This window comes from Triticum aestivum, chromosome 4B (assembly GCF_018294505.1).
Source record: "Triticum aestivum cultivar Chinese Spring chromosome 4B, IWGSC CS RefSeq v2.1, whole genome shotgun sequence".
In the NCBI taxonomy this organism is placed as follows: Eukaryota; Viridiplantae; Streptophyta; class Magnoliopsida; order Poales; family Poaceae; genus Triticum; species Triticum aestivum.
In genome coordinates this window covers 435,973,647-435,992,058 of record NC_057804.1, presented here as the reverse complement: position 1 = coordinate 435,992,058, position 18,412 = coordinate 435,973,647, and positions in this window count along the sequence as shown.

Sequence of the window (18,412 nt, the reverse complement as noted above, 5' to 3'; positions counted from 1 at the left end):
AACGAAACCAAGGACGGAATCAGCATCATCTATAGGCTATAGAATGTAGGACAAGGAAATTAGTAACTCTCGAACTCCTAGGGCAATTCCGGCAGCATAACGACAGTAATATGCTCAGAATGAGACATCCTGCTAAAATGGGGTAGTAACATACTCAACATCATCACTCAAGGTTCTGAGATCATACTAAACAGACTACACCGGAAGTACTCGAAACTGGGGTATGACTCTGATCAACCAATCCTATGGGACTACGGAGTAGTAACACGTGATCCTGATAGACGGAAGAGAAGCCTAGTTCCTTAACCCCGTAGGAAAGGTAGGATGACTCAGATCAGAAGGCCATGAGGTATAAGGAGTAAAAAGAGCCTTACGTTCCTTCCCACAATCAGTTCCCTTATATAACTAAAGAATTTCTAGACTCAACTTCGACCAGTTTGGCTTGGTAATCCTACAGGCAGTCAGGCTCTGATACCAAAGCTGTCAGGACCCCGATCCTAAGTCACATCGATCTAGCATGTAACACCTCATATCACTTTGCGGCCTCACGCACAATATTCCCACGGGTGTCGCCTTACCATGCCCGGGACCATTTGCGCCTTTTGGCACACGTATATTATAATGTCGCTAGCATCCATATGACAGATAACCCGCACTGACATGGCTAGTTGTGAACCCAAAGTGGCACTAACTTACAGGGACAGGCATCCATGACCCAGCATCGAACGTGTCGGTCATCAGTGAGTGAATCCAGGCTGTAGCACTGGGCTAACAGGACTCTAGTGAACCGGGCTGTAGCGGGCTAACAGGACTCCGGTATTCATCGCGTGACATTTCCCCGAAGGGACAGACACAGGAATGAAGAAGGACACATGCCGGCCAGCCTAAGTGTTCCGGAGCAGTAGCACGCTACCATGGCTCAGTGGAAGCACTAGGAGACATTTCCCGGTAAGAGAGGCTACTAAGGATAAACAACTAGATAGTCAGATCCCACACATAGCAATACACATTACACGTACGCATAACATGCAAGTATGTGCTGTACAACATGGCATCACAGCATAACTCAACAACTCATATAGATAAGGCTCAAAGAGCCACCATAGCATTTATTGCAAACAGGGGTCACACGACCCGTCATACAGAGCATACAAGCAACAAGCGGAAGCATTACATGTCTGGGTACAGACATCTACAATGAAAAAGGCTGAAGAGCCTGACTATCTACAACATCCGATCAAGATCGTAGCTGAGGTACAAGCTACTCGTCGAAGTCCACGAGAACACTAGTAAGACCGAAGTCTCCGCTGCAAAAACATAAATAAAGCAACATGAGTACAAAGGTACTCAGCAAGACTTACATCAGATCCTATCATACATGCATTTGTATCAAGAGGGTAATGTGGGGTTTAGTTGCAGCAAGCCAGCTTTGACTCTGTGGCTATCCTGTTCTACGACTACCAGATCTTCTATGAGGTGATATGGTGCACACGAGTCCACTAATCACCACACAATACACTACTATGGATTCATCCCCGTCTCCCTACGAGAAGGCCATCCATAGCACTCACACTTGTCTTGAGCATTTCAGAGTATCCACTTCAAGTTGTCTATGTACCATGTAAGCATCCAAGAAGTCCATAACCGCGGACCCGGCTATTCGAATAGATCATGTTAACCCTGCAGGGGTGTACTTCTTCACACACGCTCTCGCCACTTACCGCCATGTACACGTCATGTATCTCGGCAACCTTCAAGCGGAAGCCTGGCGAGGGTGTCAGCCACGACCTGACTAACCACACAAGACTCTAGTCCAGGTTTATCGCCTATTCGGGTTCCATCCGCAAGGAGATCCGGCTGGGGTGTCACTCACGGCCCCAAACGATGTGTGTAGGGTTCCCGAGCCCACCATCCGGGTGCCACTCGGTACACCAGGCCACGTGTGCCTAGTCTGTCCCAAGCCCACCCTGCCGGGTGCCACTTGGTAGAAAAATAGCACTACCTACAAACACCAGAAACTAGTTGCGACTCCTGGACAGAGATTAAGTTGGTTAATAAGTCGAGAGGGCTTGGAGCGCCTAGAGCCCAATGTGTGGTAGTATCGAGTCATTGGACAACATACATAGAACTCAGTGCTTAAGGACGGTTCCAGTGAGACAACCCACCATGTACTCCTACATGGCCTCTCACCGCTACCTTTACAAAATCGTATTCACACACTTCACTCTCAGCATCAGAACATAGAGCACTGCACTCCAATTCATTCCCAATGAATCAGACCTGACACACTCTAAGCAATAGCAGGCATAGCATGGTAGGAACACAACAATGGCTTCAATCAACTCCTACACATGCTAGTGGGTTTCAACTATTTACTATGGCAATGACAGGTCATGCAGAGGAATGGGTTCAACTACCGCAGCACAAAGTAGCAGATGAATCATTGTTGTCCTAATGCAATAACTGAGAGCAGGAGCGAGAGAGTAGGATTGTATCGGAATGAACAAGGGGGTTTGCTTGCCTGGTAGATCAATAAGGGAGGCACTGCTTCACAGACAGGTACTCTGGAACGGTCTCCGGAGCAGGACCTATCGAGAAGGAACGGTGCCAACAATCAATACACAAACATATGCAACAATATGATGCATGAACATGGCATGTAGATGTGATGCTGTTTGAGCTAATGCAACTAGTATTCAAATTGAATGAAGTCCATTTGAATCAAGGGTTCAAATGCAACTCCAAATTAAGCTCTTATATATGCCATTTATGTTTTCACCTATACAGCAGGTTTAGGTTGGTTTGTCATGCATGAAACTAGTACAGATGGATAGATTACATTTTTCTGATAATTTTTCATATATAAATTATTTCAATCTGAGCTACGGTTGAATTTCTATGAATTTTTGAAGTTTTGGGCATTTTCTGGAAATTCCTGAATAAGAATAAATCCAGAGAATTGCATTACTGCATCAGCATTGAGTAAGCATGACGTCAGCAAGTCAACTGCGGCTGACTGGGGTCAAACCTGACGTGTGGGGTCCACACGTCAGTGACACGGGGTTAAACAGGGGGTTATTTGCTTAATTAAAAGGATTAGGGGGCCGAGGCCCACTGGTCAGTGTCAGTGGTTAATTAGGCGGTGATTAGCACTAAGCTAATCACCTGCCCGATAGGGCCCACCCGTCAGGCCGACGAGGTCGTCGTCGGCGACCTCAGGACGCGGCGGCGTCCGCGTTACAGGCCATGAGGGCGGCGACTAAGGGCACCGGGGCGTAGCCCGGGCTCGTCCGCATCCAGGGGAGCAGACGGGAAGCCGCGGGGGCGCCGGAGCTCGCCGGAGCGGGGCTCGCAGCAGCGGCCGGAGCTCGGCTCAAGCGGGTGCGCGTCTACGGCGCACGAGAAGGCAGGAGAGGAGGGGGAATCGACGCGGGAGAGCTCACAGGGGACCGGAAGAGACGACGACGAGCTCGGGGGAGGCGCTGACGGCGGCGAGCGGCGACGGAGATCCACGGCGGCCGAAGGTGATGAAGGCGACGGTGACAGCTCCACGGGGCACTCCGGCTGGTGTGGCTCGGCGGAGAGCTTCAGAGCGAGGAGGCGGAGCTCCTGCGCGTGTCGGAGAGGCGAGGGGGAGGCGGTGGCTACGGCAACAGCGTGCGGCAGCGTTCGGGCACGGTGGGGAACGGTGAGGGAGAGAACAGGGGGGAGTGAGAGCGGTCGGGGCATGCGTGGCGTCGCGCGGGTTCATCCAGAGCGACGATGAGGAGGACAGGCATGCAGGGAGGGAGGAGGTGGCGCGGCGCGGCGGTGCGCGCGTCGGGCACGCGCTCGTCCTCCTGTCGGGGAGGAAGACGACAGAGGAGGGGGCCTAGGTGGGCTGGGCTGGCCAGCTGGGCTGCTGCTGGGCTGCACAGGGAGGTAAGCCCAGGTAAGTCTCTTCTCCCCTTTAGTTTTTCTTTTCTATTTTCTGACATATGTTTTGATTTAATAAAAATACTAAATCATTTTATTTTCTTATGCCAATTTTTATGGAAGCTAGTTATATTATTCCAGAGCTCCTTTATAAATGGCATAATTTTTGGACAATATTTTATATATATAACAATATATATCCAAAGAAAAGAATTACTGTATTAATTCCAAATGCCCAAAACAAATACTTATGAGCTCCTAAAAATATTGGTTTGATTTTTATCTCTGTCCAATATTTTCAGAGAGCAACATGAGCATTTTCTTGGACCTTTTTGGAACAATTTTTATCTGGGTCATTTCCAGAAATGAGTCTGAGGGTTTCACAAATCCTCATTTCAAATTTAAATGGAATTTAAACATGATGCACACATGACTAGCTAGCCTTGAGCATACCAGACTAGGGATGTGACAACTCGCCCCCACTTGAGAGAATCTCGTCCCGAGATTCAGGGGTCGACAGAAAGAAAGTGGGGTACTCCAGTCGAAGACGATCTTCTCGCTCCCAGGCAGCTTCTCTCTCGGAATGATGAGACCACTGAACCTTGAGAAACTTGATATTCTGACGTCGAGTGACACGCTCTTCTTGATCAAGAATGCGAACCGGGTACTCTCGGTATGTGAGGTTATCTTGGAGATCAAGCGTTTCATGGTCTACTCCGCGGATGGGATCCGAGAAGCAACGCCTGAGTTGAGAGACATGGAAGACATCATGCACTCTGGAAAGATGTGGGGGTAGTTCCAACTGGTAGGCAACCTCTCTTCGTTTAGCGAGAATGCGAAAAGGACCAATGTAACGAGGAGCCAACTTGCCCTTGATACCGAAACGATGGGTACCCTTCAAAGGAGTGACCCGAAGGTAAGCTTTGTCGCCAATTTCATAAGTCATATCCTTATGATGGCGGTCATACTGACTCTTCTGATGAGACTGAGCTGTTTTCAAATTGTCACGAATGATGCGAACTTGCTCTTCTGCCTCTTGGATCATGTCCGGTCCAAAGAATTGTCTTTCACCGGTTTCTGACCAGTTCAAAGGTGTTCGACATCTTCATCCATAGAGAACCTCAAAAGGAGCTTTCTTGAGACTGGATTGATAGCTATTGTTATAAGCAAACTCGGCGAAAGGAAGACATTTCTCCCAATCCATACCGAATGAGATAATGCAAGCTCTAAGCATGTCCTCGAGAATTTGGTTGACCCTTTCCACCTGACCACTCGACTGAGGGTGGAAAGCGGTACTGAAGGAAAGATGGGTTCCCATGGCAGTTTGGAAACTCTCCCAGAAATGGGAAGTGAAAAGACTACCACGGTCTGAATTGATCTCTAGTGGAACACCATGGAGTGACACTATTTGAGAAATGTATAAGTCAGTGAGCTGACTAGCAGTGATACCCTCTCGAACAGGAAGGAAGTGAGCCACTTTGGAAAGATGATCAATGACTACGAAGATAGCATTATTCCCTCTTTTGGTCCTGGGAAAACCGGTAATGAAGTCCATACCAACTTTATCCCATTTCCACTTAGGAATAGCTAAAGGCTGAAGGGTGCCAGTAGGCCTTTGATGTTCTGCCTTAACGCGACGACAAATGTCACAGTTAGCAATAAACTGAGCGATTTCTCTCTTCATCCTAGTCCACCAGAACCTCTGGAGGTCCTGATACATCTTAGTACTACCGGGATGAATTGTGAGAGGAGATTCATGTGCCTCCTTAAGAATCAATTGTCGCAGATGTTGATTTTTGGGAACCACCAAGCGATTCTCAAAGAAAACAACACCATGATCATCCATAGAGAAACATCCACCAACCCCTTTCTTAATGTTTCTCTTGATCCGAGAAATTCCTGTGTCTTGCTTTTGAGCAGCGATAATTCGATCCTCAAGATCAAGTTTTGCCACCAAGGTAGAAAGGAATCCGCGAGGAGCAATGTGAAGATTGAGCTTACAGAATTCCTCATGGAGAAGTGGTTGGCCCTGCTGCAACATGAGATTGTTGCAATAGGATTTACGACTTAGCGCATCAGCCATGACATTGGCTTTGCCTGGAGTGTAGGTAATCCCTAGATCATAATCTGTGATTAACTCCAACCAACGTCTTTGCCTAAGGTACAAATCTGGTTGTGTGAAGATATACTTGAGACTCTGGTGATCGGTGTAGATCTCGCAACGTTTACCAAGGAGGTAATGTCGCCAGGTCTTGAGTGCATAGACTACGGCTGCAAGCTCTAGATCATGTGTAGGATAATTATCCTCATGTGGATGCAACTGTCAAGATGCATAGGCAATCACATGACGATCCTGCATAAGAATGCAACCTAGTCCCTGTCGTGAGGCATCGCAGTAGATAACAAAGTCTTTAGTGAAATCCGGTGGCACAAGTATGGGAGCAGATGTCAGGCATCTTTTCAGTTCCTGAAAACTGTACTCACACTGTGGGGACCACTCAAACTTTTTATCTTTCTTGAGAAGTTCTGTGAGGGGTTTGGCTACCTTGGAGAAGTTTTCAACAAAGTGACGACAATAGCTGGCTAGACCAAGGAAACTCCTAACTTGTTTAACGGTTTCAGGTGGAGTCCAATCAAGAACGGCCTTAACTCTCTCGGGATTGACAGCAATGCCCTTACCAGAGATTACGTGGCCTAGGTAGGTCACTTCTGGCAACCAAAATTCACACTTGGAGAACTTGGCATAAAGTCGATGCTCTCTGAGTTTTTCTAACACAAGTCTAAGATGTTCGGCATGCTCTTCCTCGTTCTTCGAGTAAATAAGAATATCATCGAGGTAAACCACGGCGAACTTATCTAAGTACTCCATGAAGATCGAGTTCATCAGGCGAGAGAAAGTGGCTGGGGCGTTGGTTAGACCAAAGGACATGACGGTGTACTCGTACTGACCATAACGAGTGACAAAAGCCGTCTTAGGAATGTCCCCATTTCTGATCTTGATTTGGTGGTAGCCTAACCTCAAATCCATCTTGGAGAAGACTGAGGATCCAGCGAGCTGATCATACATGCCGTTGATCCTGGGGAGCGGATATTTGTTCTTTATCGTGACCAAATTAACGGGACGATAATCTACAACCATCCGGTCCGTACCATCCTTCTTCTTGACGAAGAGGACGGGGCAAGCCCAAGGGGAAGAACTAGGGCGGATGAAACCCTTTTGCAAGGACTCATCAAGTTGTTTCTTAAGCTCGGCTAGTTCTAGGGGTGCCATCTTGTAAGGTCTCCTAGAGATTGGAGCAGTCCCTGGGATAAGATCTATGACGAACTCTACATCTCTGTCAGGTGGAACACCTGGCAGTTCCTCTGGAAAGACATCCGGAAAGTCACGGACTACCGGAATATCTTCAAGGTCAGGGAGAGGGCTGGCATAAGAGAATAGACCTGACGCTTTGCAACTCTAGTGGAGACAGTGACTATCTTGCGAGATGGGTGTGTGAGCTGAACAGATCTTGTGTAACAATCAATCTTGGCATGATGAGCTGTCATCCAGTCCATACCCAAGATGATGTTAATATCTGAGGACTTGAGGGCTACAAGTGATGCAAGGAATACAAGTCTATCAACAAGGATTTCATTACCATGGCTGATTCTAGTGGTCTGCCATCTAGACCCTGGGGTTTGGATTTCAAGCGGAGTTGGCATATCACAAAATGACATGTCGTGCAAACGAGCATAGCCTTCAGAAATGAAGGAGTGAGATGCTCCAGTATCGAATAGAACCAATGCTGGATGACAATTGACAAGGAGTGTACCAAGAACGACATCCGGATCATCATGAGCGTCCTTAGCTGAGATCTGATGCACACATCCACGTTCAGTGGGGACTGACTTGACACTGATCATCTTGCATGGTAGCTTAACACAACCAACGGTCTTCTCGGGCTGGGGTGGAACATAACTAGTTTGAGAGCAGTCACGTGCATAGTGTCCTGGCTTCCCGCATGTGAAGCAAGTCCCTGAAGTTGGACGTGGACCCGCACTGACAAGCGGTCGACCGATAGGCCTGGGTTGAACATACGACTGAGCTGGGTGAGGCACCGCATAGGATGGCCTCGGTGCATATTCGGAAGGAAAAGCGGAGTTTGGAACCCAAATCCGGTGCTTCTGAGAACTAGAACCGGAGGAAGATCCCAAATCACGGGTGTGCTTACGAGACTCCTCGTAAGTAAGCTGAGCTGTCTCTGCATTAATGGCCTTGTTCACAAGGGCTTGGAATGTATCACAATGATGTAGGTGGAGATCACGATGCAACTTGGGGTTGAGACCCTTCCGGAACCTAGCTTGCTTCTTGGCGTCTATGGACACCTCTTCTGTGGCATAACGGCCGAGGTTCTCAAACTCTCTACTGTAAACATCAACAACCATCTTACTCTGGGTGAAACTACAGAACTCTTCTCTCTTGCGATCGATGAGGGCTTCAGGAATGTGATGCTCGCGAAAAGCCTCAATGAAATCTCTCCAGGTAGGAATCTGGCCAGCTGGAAGCATAGCCTCATAGTTCTGCCACAAAAGACTAGCAGGACCTTCCAGGTGGTACGTGGCATAGGTGACCTTGTCATCTTCAGCTACGTTCGCGGAACGCAGCTTATGAGTGATGCTACGGAGCCAGTCATCTGCATCGAGTGGCTCGATGGAATGATGAAAGGTAGGTGGGTACAAGCGAATGAAGTCATGAATGGTCGCAGACTTATTGGACTGATGTGCGGTGTTCTCCTTGATACGTGCCAACAAGCGGTTAGACTCACGCTTGTTCCTCTCCATCTCTAGCATGAACTCTGTCAACGAAGGTTGATCGGGAGGATCCTCATCCCTACCACCTCCGTGGTTCTGGCTACGAGCAACAGAACTTCGCTTAGCTGATGACATCCTGAGAAACGAAACCAAGGACGGAATCAGCATCATCTATAGGCTATAGAATGTAGGACAAGGAAATTAGTAACTCTCGAACTCCTAGGGCAATTCCGGCAGCATAACGGCAGTAATATGCTCAGAATGAGACATCCTGCTAAAATGGGGTAGTAACATACTCAACATCATCACTCAAGGTTCTGAGATCATACTAAACAGACTACACCGGAAGTACTCGAAACTGGGGTATGACTCTGATCAACCAATCCTATGGGACTACGGAGTAGTAACACGTGATCCTGATAGACGGAAGAGAAGCCTAGTTCCTTAACCCCGTAGGAAAGATAGGATGACTCAGATAACAAGGCCATGAGGTATAAGGAGTAAAAAGAGCCTTACGTTCCTTCCCACAATCAGTTCCCTTATATAACTAAAGAATTTCTAGACTCAACTTCGACCAGTTTGGCTTGGTAATCCTATAGGCAGTCAGGCTCTGATACCAAAGCTGTCAGGACCCCGATCCTAAGTCACATCGATCTAGCATGTAACACCTCATATCACTTTGCGGCCTCACGCACGGTATTCCCACGGGTGTCGCCTTACCATGCCCGGGACCGTTTGCGCCTTTTGGCACACGTATATGATAGTGTCGCTAGCATCCATATGACAGAGAACCCGGGCTGACATGGCTAGTCGTGAACCCAAAGTGGCACTAACTTACAGGGACAGGCATCCATGACCCAGCATCGAACGTGTCGGTCATCAGCGAGTGAATCCAGGCTGTAGCACTGGGCTAACAGGACTCCGGTGAACCGGGCTATAGCGGGCTAACAGGACTCCGGGATTCATCACGTGACATTTCCCCGAAGGGACAGACACAGGAACGAAGAAGGACACATGCCGACCAGCCTAAGTGTTCTGGAGCAGTAGCACGCTACCATGGCTCAGTGGAAGCACTAGGAGACATTTCCCGGTAAGAGAGGCTACTAAGGATAAACAACTAGATAGTCAGATCCCACACATAGCAATACACATTACACGTACGCATAACATGCAAGTATGTGCTGTACAACATGGCATCACAGCATAACTCAACAACTCATATAGATAAGGCTCAAAGAGCCATCATAGCATTTATTGCAAACAGGGGTCACACGACCCATCATACAGAGCATACAAGCAACAAGCGGAAGCATTACATGTCTGGGTACAGACATCTACAAATGAAAAAGGCTGAAGAGCTTGACTATCTACAACATCCGATCAAGATCGTAGCTGAGGTACAAGTTACTCGTCGAAGTCCACGAGAACACTAGTAAGACCGAAGTCTCCGCTGCAAAAACATAAATAAAGCAACATGAGTACAAAGGTACTCAGCAAGACTTACATCAGATCCTATCATACATGCATTTGTATCAAGAGGGTAATGTGGGGTTTAGTTGCAGCAAGCCAGCTTTGACTCTGTGGCTATCCTGTTCTACGACTACCAGATCTTCTATGAGGTGATATGGCGCACACGAGTCCACTAATCACCACACAATACACTACTATGGATTCATCCCCGTCTCCCTACGAGAAGGCCATCCATAGCACTCACACTTGTCTTGAGCATTTTAGAGTATCCACTTCAAGTTGTCTATGTACCATGTAAGCATCCAAGAAGTCCATAACCGCGGACCCGGCTATTCGAATAGATCATGTTAACCCTGCAGGGGTGTACTTCTTCACACACACTCTCGCCACTTACCGCCATGTACACGTCATGTATCTCGGCAACCTTCAAGCGGAAGCCTGGCGAGGGTGTCGGCCACGACCTGACTAACCACACAAGACTCTAGTCCAGGTTTATCGCCTATTCGGGTTCCATCCGCAAGGAGATCCGGCCGGGGTGTCGCTCATGGCCCCAAACGATGTGTGCAGGGTTCCCGAGCCCACCATCCGGGTGCCACTCGGTACACCAGGCCACGTGTGCCTAGTCTGTCCCAAGCCCACCCTGTCGGGTGCCACTTGGTAGAAAAATAGCACTACCTACAAACACCAGAAACTAGTTGCGACTCCTAGACATAGATCAAGTTGGTTAATAAGTCGAGAGGGCTTGGAGCGCCCGGAGCCCAATGTGTGGTAGTATCGAGTCATTGGACAACATACATAGAACTCAGTGCTTAAGGACGGTTCCAGTGAGACAACCCACCATGTACTCCTACATGGCCTCTCACCGCTACCTTTACCAAATCGTATTCACACACTTCACTCTCAGCACCAGAACATAGGGCACTGCACTCCAATTCATTCCCAATGAATCAGACCTGACACACTCTAAGCAATAGCAGGCATAGCATGGTAGGAACACAACAATGGCTTCAATCAACTCCTACACATGCTAGTGGGTTTCAACTATTTACTGTGGCAATGACAGGTCATGCAGAGGAATGGGTTCAACTACCGCAGCACAAAGTAGCAGATGAATCGTTGTTGTCCTAATGCAATAACTGAGAGCAGGAGCGAGAGAGTAGGATTGTATCAGAATGAACAATGGGGTTTGCTTGCCTGGTAGATCAATAAGGGAGGCACTGCTTCACAGACAGGTACTCTGGAACGGTCTCCGGAGCAGGACCTATCGAGAAGGAACGGTGCCAACAATCAATACACAAACATATGCAACAATATGATGCATGAACATGGCATGTAGATGTGATGCTGTTTGAGCTAATGCAACTAGTATTCATATTGAATGAAGTCCATTTGAATCAAGGGTTCAAATGCAACTCCAAATTAAGCTCTTATATATGCCATTTATGTTTTCACCTATACAGCAGGTTTAGGTTGGTTTGTCATGCATGAAACTAGTACATATGGATAGATTACATTTTTCTGATAATTTTTCATATATAAATTATTTCAATCTGAGCTACGGTTGAATTTCTATGAATTTTTGAAGTTTTGGGCATTTTCTGGAAATTCCTGAATAAGAATAAATCCAGAGAATTGCATTATTGCGTCAGCATTGAGTAAGCATGACATCAGCAAGTCAACTACGTCTGACTGGGGTCAAACCTGACGTGTGGGGTCCACACGTCAGTGACATGGGGTTAAACATGGGGTTATTTGCTTAATTAAAAGGATTAGGGGGCCGGGGCCCACTGGTTAGTGTCAGTGGTTAATTAGGCGGTGATTAGCACTAAGCTAATCACCTGGCCGATAGGGCCCACCCGTCAGGCCGGCGAGGTCGTCATCGGCGACCTCAGGACGCGGCGGCGTCCGCGTTACAGGCCACGGGGGCGGCGGCTAAGGGCACCGGGGCGTAGCCCGGGCTCGTCCGCATCCAGGAGAGCAGACGGGAAGCCGCGGGGGCGCCGGAGCTCGCCGGAGCGGTGCTCGCGGCGGCGGCCGGAGCTCAGCTCAAGCGGGCGCGCGACTACGGCGCACGGGAAGGCAGGAGAGGAGGGGGAATCGACGCGAGAGAGCTCACAGGGGACCGGAAGAGACGACGACGAGCTCGGGGGAGGCGCTGACGGCGGCAAGCGGCGACGGAGATCCACGGCGGCCGGAGGTGATGAAGGCGACAGCGACGGCTCCACGGGGCGCTCCGGCTGGTGTGGCTCGGCGGAGAGCTTCAGAGCGAGGAGGCGGAGCTCCTGCGCGTGTCGGAGAGGCGAGGGGGAGGCGGTGGCTACGGCAACGGCGTGCGGCAGCGACGGCAGCGTTCGGGCACGGTGGGGAATGGTGAGGGAGAGAACAGGGGGAGAGTGAGAGCGGTCGGGGCATGCGTGGCGTCGCGCGGGTTCATCCAGAGCGACAAGGGAGAGGACAGGCAGGCAGGGAGGGAGGAGGTGGCGCGGCGCGGCGGTGCGCGCATCGGGCACGCGCCCGTCCTCCTGTCGGGGAGGAAGACGACAGAGGAGGGGGCCCAGGTGGGCTGGGCTGGCCAGCTCGGCTGCTGCTGGGCTGCACAGGGAGGTAAGCCCATGTAAGTCTCTTCTCCCCTTTAGTTTTTCTTTTCTATTTTCTGACATATGTTTTGATTTAATAAAAATACTAAATCATTTTATTTTCTTATGCCAATTTTTATGGAAGCTAGTTATATTATTCCAGAGCTCCTTTATAAATGGCATAATTTTTGGACAATATTTTATATATATAACAATATATATCCAAAGAAAATAATTACTGTATTAATTCCAAATGCCCAAAACAAATACTTATGAGCTCCTAAAAATATTGGTTTGATTTTTATCTCTGTCCAATATTTTCAGAGAGCAACATGAGCATTTTCTTGGACCTTTTTGGAACAATTTTTATCTGGGTCATTCCCAGAAATGAGTCTGAGGGTTTCACAAATCCTCATTTCAAATTTAAATGGAATTTAAACATGATGCACACATGACTAGCTAGCCTTGAGCATACCAGACTAGGGATTTGACAGGCATGCAAGCCCTCCACCAAAACCGTACCCCGGCATCGCTCAAAAAGCATGAAGCCACGGGGGAACGCGCCGGACTTGCGGGATATATTGGAGGACAAGGCAAGACAGTCCAGATCTATCTATGGATCACGTGGGCGCCCCAAGACCCACGACGAATACCGTCGCGCCGGATACAACCACTCCGGCCTGGCCGAACACAGCAGACAACGCTCTATCGAGCTACGCCGCGATATTGCTCAATACAGAGGCGCCGCACACCCACTATGCTTCACTGATGAAGTAATGGATCATCAAATCCCTGAAGGGTTTAAACCCGTTAATATCGAATCCTACGATGGCACAACAGACCCCGCGATTTGGATTGAGGATTATCTCCTCCATGTACACATGGCCCGCAGCGACGATCTTCATGCCATCAAATATCTCCCGCTCAAGCTTAAAGGACCAGCTCGGCATTGGCTTAACAGCCTGCCCGTAGAGTCAATTGGATGCTGGGAAGACCTGGAAGCCGCATTCCTCGACAACTTCCAGGGCACGTATGTGCGACCACCGGACGCAGATGACCTAAGCCACATAATCCAGCAGCCAGACGAATCAGCCAGGCAATTCTGGACACGGTTCTTAACAAAGAAAAATCAAATCGTCGACTGTCCGGATGCAGAGGCCCTCGCTGCCTTCAAACATAACATCCGTGACGAGTGGCTGGCCCGGCACCTAGGACAGGAAAAGCCGAAATCCATGGCAGCCCTCACATCACTCATGACCCGCTTCTGTGCGGGAGAGGATAGCTGGCTAGCTCGCAGCAACAACCTCAGCAAAAACGCTGGCAGTCCGGATACTAAGGAGCGCAATGGCAGGTTGCGTCGAAACAAAAACAAACGCCGCATTAACAGCGACAGCAATGAGGATACGACAGTCAACGCCGGATTCCGAGGCTCCAAGCCCGGTCAACGGAAGAAGCCATTCAAAAGAACCACTCCGGGCCCGTCCAATTTGGACCAAATACTCGACCGCTCCTGTCAAATACATGGAACCCCCGAAAAGCCAGCTAACCACACCAACAGAGATTGTTGGGTATTCAAGCAGGCAGGCAAATTAATCGCCGAAAACAATGACAAGGGGCTACACAGCGATGACGAGGAAGAGACCCGGCCGCCGAACAACAGAGGACAAAAGGGATTCCCCCCTCAAGTTCGGACGGTAAACATGATATACGCAACGCATATACCCAAGAGGGAGCGGAAGCGTGCACTAAGGGACGTATACGCGATGGAGCCAGTCGCCCCAAAATTCAACCCATGGTCCTCTTGCCCGATCACTTTCGTTCGAAGAGACCATCCGACCAGTATCTGCCATGGCGGATTCGCCGCATTGGTTTTAGACCCAATCGTTGATGGATTTCACCTCACGAGAGTCCTGATGGACGGCGACAGTAGCCCGAACCTGCTTTATCAGGATATAGTGCGCACGATGGGCATAGACCCTTCAAGGATTAAACCTACAAAGACAACCTTCAAAGGCATCATACCAGGTGTCGAGGCCAGTTGTACAGGCTCAGTTACACTGGAAGTGGTCTTCGGATCCCCGGATAATTTCCGAAGCGAGGAGTTAATCTTTGACATAGTCCCATTCCGCAGTGGCTATCACGCTCTGCTCGGACGAACCACGTTCGCAAAATTCAACGCAGTGCCACATTATGCATACCTTAAGCTCAAGATGCCAGGCCCTCGTGGAGTCATCACGGTCAATGGAAACACAGAATGCTCCCTCCGAACGGAGGAACATACAGCGGCTCTCGCGGCAGAAGTACAGAGTAGCCTTTTAAGGCAATTTTCGAGTCCGGCCGTTAAACGACCGGACACGGCCAAACGCGCCCTGAGCAACATCAACCAAGACCACCTGGCACGTTCCGAGCACGCGTAGCAATGCGGCCTCAACCCCAGCCCTCGCACAATTGCAAGACAAACTCTCCGCGTACATAATTACTCCCTGGAGATACCATGGGCATAGGGGGAGGCACAACCACAATAGACCCAGAGTGTGGTTCGACCACACCAGGGGCTCCCAAGTGTGTCGCTCTTTTTATCTTTTATTTCTCTCTTTTTTATGCAGAACTCTATCCGGCGGCGAACCTGCCGAACTAATGATACAACAGCCAGGGAGGGACAAAGGCCACGATGAACACTCAGGTGGTCTCCATTACGAGCATTAAATTTGTTAAATACACCATTACGCGGCCTACCCCTGGAGGGAGACGCCTTTAATTCGTCCAATCCCTTGCTTTCCGCACTATTTGTATCATTCCGCACTCATAGTAGATCTTCTCGAATAAAATGCAGCACTTTTTGCCCATAATTGCATTACCTTATATATATATATATGTTCATTTACGACATGTTGCATCCGTACATTTTGGTACGGCCAAATACACCAGGGGCTTATGTTCCCCGCATTATGGTGTGATAAAGTCCGAACACTTTCACAAGTGCGGCACCCCGAACTTATAGCATTATATGAATCGGCTCCGAATCATGTCTTGGGTCAATAGTTGGGTTTGCCCGGCTCCCATGTTTGGCACCTTACGTTCCGTTCTATCGGCTAAGGTAGCACTGGGAGAACCACTGTGATTGCGCCCCGGTTGAGCCGGGTTAACGCCTCAGTGGAGAAAGCTAAAACTGACTGTCATGATAAGGCGAGAGACTGGTCGCTGTTCGAGAGGTCCTTTCGGGTCCTTAAAGACCTACACCGCTTCGAGCGAAGTTTCGGATAATGTCCGACGAAGGCGTGGATAGCGCCCCTAATTCGGTCTTTCGAATACTAGGGGCTTCGCCGAAATTTAAAATTATAGAACTATGGCTAAGTGAGAGTGTTCAAGCACTATAAGTACGGTTGCCTTGTTCGTTGTGTTGAGCGCCTCCCTAGATGGACCCAAAAATGGGAACAAGAGTGCTCAAGTTTATCCCGAACACCCCAGCACTCGTGGCATGGGGGATGAAGCCGACGACTTGCCATCTCTTAGATTTAATAAACGGCCGCATAGAAGGTAATATTTTAAATTAACAAGCGTTGCTTAGCGCATATGAACAAAGTTTTCAGCGCACAGGATAACACATTGCGAATTTACTCAATAATTACATCCCGGGGGCACTCATCCGCAATCTTGCGGGCACCCTTCAGAACAGTCTTATAGTACATCTCGGGCGTATGATACTCCTTGCCCGCTGGTGGCGCGTCAGTGATTAGCTTCTCCGCATCCAGGTTGCCCCAATGCACCTTTGCGCAGGCAAGGGCCAGACAAGCACCTTCAATACAGGCGGAGCGCTTGATAACCTCCACCCAGGGGCACGCATCCACCAACCGTCGCATGAGGCCGAAGTAGCTCCCAGGCATGGCCTCTCCAGGCCACAGCCGGACTATGAGGCCCTTCATGGCCTGCTCGGCCGCCTTGTGGAGCTCGACCAGCTGCTTCAGCTGGTCGCTAGGGGGCACCGGATGGCCACCTCAGCATACTGAGACCAGAAGACCTTCTCCGTTGAGCTCCCCTCCTTGGCTCGGTAGAATGCGGCGGCATCAGACACGCTGCGAGGCAGATCTGCAAACGCCCCTGGAGAGCTCCGAATTCGGGTAAGTAACACGTAATTTACATTCACATGCTTGCTTTGCATGAAAAATGCCTTACCCACCGCTATCTTCCTCACCAACTCAATCTCCTGAAGGGACTTATGGGCATCGGCCTTGGCAGTTTTGGTACTTTCGAGAGCCGAGGCAAGCTCGGACTCTCGAGTCTTCGAGTCACGCTCCAAACTCTCATGCTTTTCCATGAGAGCCTGGAGCTCTTGCCGAACCACCGCCACCCGCGCCTCCTGCATTGCGTTCGGCCGCAGACACGGCCTCCTTCAGGGTTGCCACCTCGTTCATGGCCCCTGCAGTACCCATGTTATCCTTGTTATTTTTTGTTGCAACCTAAACCCTTTTCTGTAAGGTACAAGTTCAAAGTGGTGTTACTCACCTTCTTTGTCCTGGAGCTGCTTCTTGGCGCGGCCGAGCTCTTGCTCGGACCGCTCGAGCTCCTGCTTCAAAGCACCGACCTCCGCAGTCAGTGCGGCAGAGGTCAGCAGCGCAGCCTGCAACCCATATTGACATAATTTTTTAGCAACCCTGCGTATATCTTATTTTTTTTCAGATCCTCAGTTCGGCTTTTCTTTCCGAACATCGAACCCATATTGCATATTATTAAACTTCTTACCTCAAAGCCTGATAGAAGGCTACTGCAGGCTTCGGTCAGCCCGCTCTTGGCAAGCTGTACCTTCTGAATCACCACACTCATAATAGTGCGGTGTTCTTCCTCGATGGAAGCGCTCTGGAGCGCCTCCAACAAATTGTCCGGCGCCTCCGGTTGGACGGAAGCCGCCGGCGTCACGGTCTTTCCCTTCTTGCGAAGGGGCCGCCGGCCGGACTCCGGAACCACTGCGGGTTCTGATATGGAGTCCGGCGCAAAGTCCGGGAGGCCGCCTCGTGGCGCCTCCAGAGCCTCCCCATGATGGGTCCCTTCTTGGGATCCCACCTCGGCGTCCTCGGTGTCGCGAGGGGTGGAGGCGGTCGGGATGGAGTCTACATCCGACGGAGCCAACGACCCGCTCGATGAAGCGGGGAGATCAGCATTGGCCGGACTACAGGCAGCATGCGGCATCAGAATGACACTATGTGACACAGAAAAAGAAATTATAAATCATTCAGGAATCCGGATACTTACGATCTCGCCGGAGGCCTGGCCCTTAACGGCCATTCTTCCTCGCCAACGTTGATGTTGGCGGAGCTGTCCGGGGGAATAGTCCTTCCCCTCTTGGACCCTTCGGCCTCCCCTGTTGGGGAAGCCTTCCTCTTCCTCTCTCCCTCCTCTGGGAGAGAGTCCTCTTTCTCCTCCTTGTTTTCGGGGGAGGAGTCCGCCCCGGAGTCGTCGGACACCTAAAAACGGGAACTCTTTCGAGTACCCGTGGCCTCCTTCTTGGCCTTCTTCTCCGGCACCACGTGCGGTGCCAGAACCAGCAGCCTCGCTAGATGGGAGTCTACTAGGTTTTCTGGCATAGGAGCCGGGCAGATAATCTCTCCGCCTTCCTCATCCAGTCCTGTCAAAGGCAAAGGGGAAATTAAAACCCGCATAGAGTC